This window comes from Callospermophilus lateralis, chromosome 5 (assembly GCF_048772815.1).
Source record: "Callospermophilus lateralis isolate mCalLat2 chromosome 5, mCalLat2.hap1, whole genome shotgun sequence".
NCBI lineage: Eukaryota > Metazoa > Chordata > Mammalia > Rodentia > Sciuridae > Callospermophilus > Callospermophilus lateralis.
This window is the reverse complement of record NC_135309.1, coordinates 43,304,378-43,313,572: the sequence shown is the minus strand read 5'-3', so window position 1 is coordinate 43,313,572 and position 9,195 is coordinate 43,304,378.

Genomic DNA, 9,195 nt, shown 5'->3' with positions numbered 1-9,195 from the left:
TTTCCTTACGTTCTTGATTGTTTTCTTTGCTGTGCAGAAGATTTTCAATTTGATGCCATCCCACTTATTGAGTTTTTATTTTATTTCTTGCACTTTAGGGGTCTTGTTAAGGAAGTTGGTTCCTGTGCTGGCATATTGGAATATTGGGCCTACATTTTCTTTTATCTGTTGTAGGCTTTCAGGTCTAATGCTTAGGTCTTTAATCTACTTGGAGTTGAGTTTTGTGTGGGGTGAGAGATAGGGGTTAAATTTAATTCTACTACATATAGATTTCCAGTTTTCCCAGAATCATTTGTTTAAAGGCCTATATTTTCTCTTTCGTCTAATATCAGATCACTGTATTTATGTCTGTTTGTCTCTGTCTTCTATTCTATTCCATTGGTATTCTTATGTGTGTTTGGTCCCAATACCATACTGTTTTTGTTACTATGCCTCTGATATAATATAATAATATAATATAAATATAAATATAATTTGAGGTCTGGTATTGTGGTCCTCCCTGCTTTGCTTTTCTTGCTAAGGATTGCTTTTGCTATTCTGGGTCTCTTGTTTTTCCAAATGAAATTCATAACTGCTATTTCTAGTTTGGTGAAGAATGTCATTAGAATTTTGATGGGAATTACATTGAATCTTTTTAGTGCTCTTGGTAGTATGGCCATTTTGACAATATCAATTCTGCCTACCCAAGATCATGAGAAATCTTTCTATCTTCTAAGGTCTTCTTCAATTTTCAATTTCTTTTTTTAGTGTTCTATAGTTTTTGTCATAGAGGTCCTTCACCTCTTTTGTTAGATTGCTTTCTAAGTTTTCTTTTCTTTTCTTTTCTTTTTTTTTTTTTTTGAGGCTATTATGAATGGGATAGTTTTCCTAATTTGTTTTTCAGCACATTCATCATTTAAGTACAGGAATATGACTGATTTGTAAATATTGATCTTGTATCCTGCTATTTTGCTGAATTCATTTATGAGCTCTAGAAGTCTTCTGGTGGAGTTTTTTTGGGGTCTTCTAAATACAGGATCATGTTGTCAGCAAACAGAGACAATTTGAGCTCTTCTTTTCCTATTTATATCCCTTTAATTTTTTCCCTTTGTTTAATTGCTTTGGCTAGAGTTTCAAGGACTATGTTGAATAGAAGTGGTAAAAATGGGCATCCTTGTCTTGTTCCTGTTTTTAGAGGGAATACTTTTTAATTTTTCTCCATTTTGAATGAAGTTGGCCTTGAATTTAATGTATATGGTTTTTACAATGTTCAGGTATATTCCTTCCATCCTGTTTTTCTTTCCTAGTGTTTTAAATGTAAATCAATACTGTATTTTGTCAAATGCTTTTTCTGCATTATTGAGATAATCATGTGATTCTTGTCTTTGAGTCTATTTATGTGATGAATTATTGATTTCTGTATGTTGAACCAAACTTGCAACCCTGGGATGATACCCACTTGATCACAATGTGATCTTTTTGATGTGTATGCAATTTACCAATATTTTATTAAGAATTTTTGCATCTATGTTCATCAAGGATATTGGTCTGACATTTTTTCCTGGATGTGTCTTTATCTGGTTTTGGTATCAAGGTGATACTGGCTTCATAAAATGAATTTGGCAGTGTTCCCTACTTTTCTATTTTATGGAATAATTTGAGGAGGATTGATATTAATTCTTCTTTAAAAGTCTGGTAGAACTCAGCTGAGAATCCATCCAGGCCTGGGCTTTTCTTTGTTGGAAGGCTTTTGATGGCTGCTTCAATTTCATTACTTGATATTGATCTGTTTAAGTTTCCTACATCCTCCTGGTTCAATTTGGGTACGTCATATGTCTATAGGAATTTGTCAATATCTTCAAGATTTTCTAGCTTATTAGAGCATGACTTTTTAAAATAGTTTCTGATGATCCTCTGTATTTCAGTAGTGCTTGTGGTGATATTTCCTTTTATCTCAAATTTTGTTAATTTGAGTTTCTCCTTCTTCCTTTTGGTTAGTTTGGTTAAGTGTTTATTGATCTTGTTTATTACTTCAAAAACACACTTTTGGGGGCTGGGGACATAGCTCAGTTGGTAGAGTGCTTACCTTTCGTGCACAAGGCCCTGGGTTCAATTCCCAGCACCAAAAAAAAAAAAAAAAACACCAACTTTTTGTTTCATTGATCTTTTGTATTATTTTATTTTATTCTTGATCACCTCTGATATTAATTATTTCCTATCTTTTAGTAATTTGGATATTTTTTGAGGTGATATGGTGGATTGAACTCAGGGGCCCTGGACCACTGAGCAACATCCCTAGCCCTATTTTATATTTTATTAGAGACAGGGGCTCACCTTGCTAAATTGCCAAGGCTAGCTTTGAGTTCATGATCCTCCCCCTCAGCCTCGTGAGCCACTAAGGATTATAGGAGTGCGCCACCACTTCCGGCTCTATGAACTTTCCTCTTAGAATTGCCCTCATGGGGGACCTGGGATTGTGGCTCAGCAGTAGAGTCCTTGCTTAGCACGTGTGAGATCCTGGGTTCGATTCTTAGCACATAAAAATAAATAAGTAAAATAAAGACATTGTGTCCAACTATACCTAAAACATAAAAGTTAAAAAAAAAAAAAAGAATTGCCTTCATAGTGTCCCAGGGATTTGGATGTGTTGTCTCACTTTTCTTATTTACCTCTAAGTAGTTTTTTATTTCACCCCTTATTTCTTCTGCTATCCATTCATTTTTCAATAGTGTGTTCAGGTGTTAGATTAGTTTCTATTTTTATCCTATCATTGCTTTCTAATTTCATTCCATTATGATCTGATAGAATGCAAGCTATTATTTCTATTTTTTTTTTTTTTTTGGTATTTGCTAAAGATTTGCTTTGTGTCCTAAAATATGGTCTACTTAAAAAAGGGTTCCACGTGCTGCTGAGATGAAAGTGAATGCAGTCATTTCATGGGTGAAATATTCTATACATGTTTGTCAGTTCCATATTATTAATTGTAGTTTTCAGTTCTGTAGAATCTTAGATTATGTTTGAATGATCTGTCTAGTGGTAAGAAAGGTGTATTAAAGTTATCCAGGGCCTGGGGATATGGCTCAAGCAGTAGCGCACCCGCCTGGCATGCGTGCGGCCAGGGCTCGATCCTCAGCACCACATACAAACAAAGATGTTGTGTCCGCCAAAAACTAAAAAATAAATATCAAGATACTGATATTTTTTAGTCAATGTGTGATCTCTCCTGATCCCAATATCAGCACCACTTTAAGAAATGCCACTGAACCCTATTTATTATAATCACTTCAGAACCAAACCTCATACTCTTCAACCTTAGAAGAACATAAACTTGTTGCTATTGTTTTCCAGAGTTACTCAAATTCAGGTATTGTTATGCTCAAATTCAGGGCCCCCAAAAGACCACCAGAGACCCAAGATCGATGTAAGCAGCAAAGAGGTGTTTATTGCGAGCTAGCTCCGCCCTCCGCGCACACACAGCAACTGGTGACGCTGAGAGGCCCCGAGCCCAGGGTTTGCAGCAGTTTTATACATTCTTTGGAGAGGGCAGGGACTTCACATACATCATAGCATCTCTTAGCAAATCATCACACACCGCGGGAAAATAAAATAACAACTCTAAAACATGATTAGCACATTCACTGGTGGGAACAAGTTGGGTAGGGGTGATTGGTCAGTACAAAAGGGGTATTCATTTGAACTGATTGGTTTAAGCCTAGAGGGGTGTACTTGCTGAACTACATGGTTTCCCAACATGCTATCAACCACCATAAACTACTGGGAGGGTTATCTGGCATCCCAGGTATTTCCCTGTCTCATGCTGTTTGGTGGCTGCTAAGGGGTTACTATGGATCCCCACCTAGCCTGACTGAGTCAGGGACACCTGGCACAGCAGATCTCTCCTGTTATTTGTAGATAAACAACTTAGCAGGGTGGGAATGTGCCTAGGAGTGCTCTGTGGGTCTTTCCAAGGACAAAGGTCATGTCCCTTCCTTGGACAGGCTTTGCTCTGAGGTAGAGGCTGGGTTTTCAGTATAGACTTATGATAAATAAAGTTCTATCAATTCTGTTTTTCCTTCACTGCCTCCTTTCTCTATTGTGAGGAGATCAGGACTTGCTGCCTCTCTCCCTTCTGCCATTTTCCAGTGCTCCTCCACATGAATTCCAAACACCAGTGTCTTCAACATCCCTGGAGTCATGCCAAGTCAACTAATAGTGTTTTCTGGAATACATTTTCTACTTCTTATCAAGTAGTTTCAGATAAAACACTTTTTTCACTAGGAATTAAGGATGTAATGACAGTGTGTATATACAAAATTATTTGAGAATTGAGCTGTAAGAGAGTAAAAAGATAGTGAACTATGTAGGGGGACAGAAGATGAAGCTGGCTTTACCTTGATATAGAGAGAAATATAATAGAGCTATAAATATAGTCCCTGGCTATCCATATGTGATTGGTTCCAAGACTCCCTGCAGATTCCAAAAATCCAGGGATGGTCAAGGCACTTATATTAAATGGCATAATATTTGCATAGAACCTACACACATCCTCCCATATACTTTTTAAAGTATTCTTAGTTATACATGGACACAATATCTTTATTTTGTTTATTCATTTTGATGTGGTGCTGAGGATTGAACCCCATGCCTCGCATGTACAAGGCAAGTCCTCTGTCACTGAACCACAACCCCAGCCCACTCCCATATATTTTTAATCATCTCAAGATTACTTATAATCCCTAATGCAACATAAATGCTATGCCAATAGCATGTGCTGCTTGAGCCCCATCCTGACCTTCAGATCATCTTCCTCCAGTTCTTACAACAGTCTCAAAAGGCAGAAATCACTACCTTGACACCTTCAGGAAGAAGACAAGGCTGAGAGAAAGCACAACCAAGTCAATGAACTCCTAGTTCAGAGAAATGACCCTTAGTCCCAGGTATACCTCAGAATAATCTGAGGAGGTGTTGAAAATTAGCTGTGTTTGTGCTCACCCCAGAAGAATTCTGTGGATGAGTGTGAGGCTAGGGATGGCTAGATATAGGTGATTTTCCTTTTTTTTTCTCTCTCTCTTTTTTTTTCTTTTGTGTGGTGCTGGGAATTAAACCCATGCCTCATGCATGCTACCTAAGTGCTATACCACTGACCTACATCTCCAGTTCCACCCACCACAGAGGATCTGTTTTTATTTGCTCTCATTTGTGCCTGCCCCTACCCCAGCCAGGCATGGGGATATGTCAGAAAGCTTCCTCTTGAAAAGCGCGTATGGGAGGAGACCTTATCTCTTCCTCTCTAAGCCAAAGTAAAGCCTCAGAAGATGTTACAATAGGGTGATAAAGGGGAATAGAGGATGTAAGGGACCGGCGAACGATGGAGGAAGAGACCACCAAGAGACCGACTCATGCAACTGCAAAAGGGGGTTTATTGCAGATCCAGCGCGCTGGGGCTCTGTGCTCACTCAAGAAGGGAGAGCGGCCAAGAGCCCCGAGCAGCGGTTAAGCAGTGCTTAAGTACACTTTTTGGGGAGGGCGGGGGCTTTGCATACATCAGAGCAAATCATCATGAGGCATCAACCACTGAAAATGTGTTCCATATGCTTAAAAAATTGACCACTTAGAAGTAGAGAAGAGAATGGAGGTCACTAAAAGAAAGAGTAGAGGGTAGGAGAGAAAGGGAAAGGGTAGGTAACAAATCACAATTACAGGAAGAGATACAGTTCTAATGTTCTGTAACACAGTAGGATAATTAGTCTACAACAATTTATCATCCATTTCAAAATAACTAGAAGACTTTGAACATTTCCAACATATAAATGATCATATCTGAGGAGATGGAAATGCTAATTACCCTGATTTGATCATTGTATAATATATAAGTGTATTGAATTACTATACTGTAGCCCATAAATCAGTCCAAGTATTATGTCAATTAAAAATAAAAATCAAGCCAGGCACAGTGGTACACATCTGTAATCCCAGCTACTCAGGAGGCTGAGGCAAGATCATAAGTTCAAGGCCAGACTTGACAACTTAGTCGGAATGACACCTGGCATTTTGCCAGAGGGAATGGTTGAAAGGTGACACCAGCGAGCCATTGAGATGATGATGGTTAGTTAAACTGTGTATTCAGTTGTATTTTAGACCTTTGCTGTCCTGCAATAGGGCGGCTGCCTCAGGCGCCCCCTACTTTGGAGTTCCCGTTGAGTTCTCACGGGGTTCGGGTTTGAGAGAGTTGGGGTGGAGTTGGGTGGAGAGCTGGGAGAGCTCCCGGGGAGTGTGCGTGGAGTGCTGGTGGAGTTCGGGCAATAAAGCTTCCTGTATGAACATACAAGTGCTTTGTGGTGACTCTTGATTTGTGCCCAGCCAGACTGCGGCAAAAAAGGGCTGGGGAGGTATCCCTGTAATAAAACAACCCTGGGGGCTGGGGATGTGGCTCAAGCGGTAGCGCACTTGCCTGGCATGCGTGCGGCCCTGGTTCGATCCTCAGCACCACATACAAACAAAGATGTTGTGTCCGCCGATAACTAAAAAAAATTAAAAATATTAAAAATTCTCTCTCTCCCTCTCTCACTCTCTCTTTAAAAAAAACAAAAAACAAAAAAACCCTGGGTTCAATCCTCCATATCAAAAAATACCTTATTAATTCAATAAAAATCAAGGAAGTAAGGTGGGGTATAGCTCAGCAGTGTAGAGTGCTTGCCTAACATGCACAGGACCCTGGATTAGATCTCCAGCACTAAGAAAAACAAAAATAAAAAGCAAAAAAAAAAATTTTAAAAACGTGTTCCTATTTGTCATTTATACACAGAAATTCACATTTCTAATGAACTTTTTAAAACTCTTGATGCTTGGGCTGGGGATGTGGCTCAAGTGGTAACGCACTCATCTGGCATGCACGAGGCACTGGGTTCAAGCCTCAGCACCACATAAAATAAAATAAAGATGTTGTATCCACCAAAAACTGAAAAATAAATATTAAAAAAAAAAAACCTCTTGATGCTTGGGATATAGCAACAGGGTAGAGCCCAGAGAGCAAATGTTTTTTTTCCCCAAAAAAATTTTTGCAAAGCTTCTCAACAATTCCAAAATAAAGCCAAGCATGTGAGTCACCATCTTAAATGGTTAAGAAGCATTGATTTGAGAAAATGAATACCCAAGTACAGACTTGAATTGGCATTTGGACCAGACGTGTTTCATCTGGGTGTTAGCCGGAGTCTATGTGTCTATGCCTGGGCCCAGGAGGGGAGCTCCTACTTTGTGCCTGGCCCTTTACAGGACTCTGGGATATAAAAGACTGAAATACCACCCTTACCTAGAGGGTGAGGAAAGCAAACAAGTCAACAGAAATATATTTCTGAATAAGTCCCCAGTAAGTAGAAAGACAAAGCTGAGAGAGGAAAGATATGTGAGGAGTGAGGGTGCTGTGGGTTAGGTATGCTTCCTTCCCTCCAAAACTCATGTTAACATTTGGTTCCCAATGTAACAGTGCTGAGATGTGGTGGGAGCTTTAAAAGGTGGTTAAGGTGTTAAAAGGGATTAATGCCTTTTTCACAAAAAAATGGTTTAGTTCTTATGAGACTAGATTAGTTCCCAGTATAGCGGGTTGTTACGAAGAGGAGGCCTTATGTTTCATCTCTTCTGCCTACATCCACTTGCTCTTCCTTCCACTTTTTGCCATGAGTTGGAGCAACATGAGGGTCTCACCAGAAAACAAGTAGATCTGACACTATGTTCTTGGACATACCATCATCACAGGGCAAACAATCTGGCAGTACCACTGGGGACCAAATACACCACTAACTCATGGCTTTTCCTGATTTCCACATGGTCTGGGGGAGGGTAGTAACAATAGGCTGAAAGGGAAATAAGGTCCTGGGCAAGTGCCAGGTCTTGTTCAGACAAAAGATGGCAGGGCTATCTAGGTGGAATTAAAGATGGAACAGCACTTGTGACCCATGGAAGGGGGCTCCCTGGCTCATCAGGAGAATGAAGCAGCGAGAAGCACAGGCAGGGAAAGAATGTGGAAGGGACAAAAGGGGCAGTAATAAAGGTTGGGCCTTCAAACCAAGGAGGAAGAACCTAGTATGGCCATGCTGCTCCACAAAGATACCAGGCAGGCCTGGGCAAGCTCAAGTCTGAAGCTTCAGGCTTCATAGATCATGATGACCATGAGTCACAGGTCTAGAACTCGGAGGTCCAGAAATTACTCATCTCAACCTATTTAGCTGATCCTCAGGAAACATTCAAAAGTTTTCTTTGTCTCACTCAGTTTAGAACCTGGTAGGAACTGGTGAAAAATAGTAATAAGCAAATAAATATGACACCACTACCAAAGAAAAAGGTATATTCCAAAAAGGTAACTGTTACCTTTTGCTTTGGTAGTGGTGACTGATGTATTTGTTTGTTATTATTAATAATAAGCTTATCGAAAACCTTAGAAGGTAATGCTGGGGAATGAGATGCTTTGAGGAATAATGGATTTAAAATTCTCTAATGTTTTCCTGAGAATCTAGAAATTCACGTACATGCGTGTTCCTGTTCAGAACATGTGCATATTCAGAAAGACTAGGAAAGACCTATGCTTCCACTTCTAGTTGACTTTCAGGCTTTGAGCAAGCAAGAAATAAGAGTTTTTTCATCTGTCTTGCTGAGTATTGAAAGTATGCACCAACCCATACACAGAGCTGATGTGCAAAAAATGGGAGATTTTTATTTTTAGTTCCAGGTGTGCTATGGTTTGGATAAGGTTGACATTGTTTGAGTAGCCCTCAAGACTTTGTTGAAATTTAATCCTGACTGTAAAGTATTAAGATGGCAGAAATCTAATCCAACTACAGTACTTAGAGGTGGGGCCTTTGGAAAATGTCATTTGGAGGAAGCCTCCATGATTGAATTCTGATGGTTGATAAGAGGAAGGGAGACCAGACAGACACAGACACATGCACAGATGCACATTTCCCATCTTTTGCCATATGATACCCTGCATCCCCTGGAGACATTGGGCCACATCTGGTAATGCCAAGAAGGCATGGAAATAGCTGTAAGACATACAGGGAAAAAAGACCTTAGATAACCTCACACAGATTCCCACGGGCAAGAATGTCACAAGGAAGGAAGAGAGCTGTTGTCCCTGGCAAATATGTAGATGAGAATAAGCCAGGACTCGGCACAACCAGTGAGGATAAATGGTCTATTCATAAATACCTGGTGGACAGATGA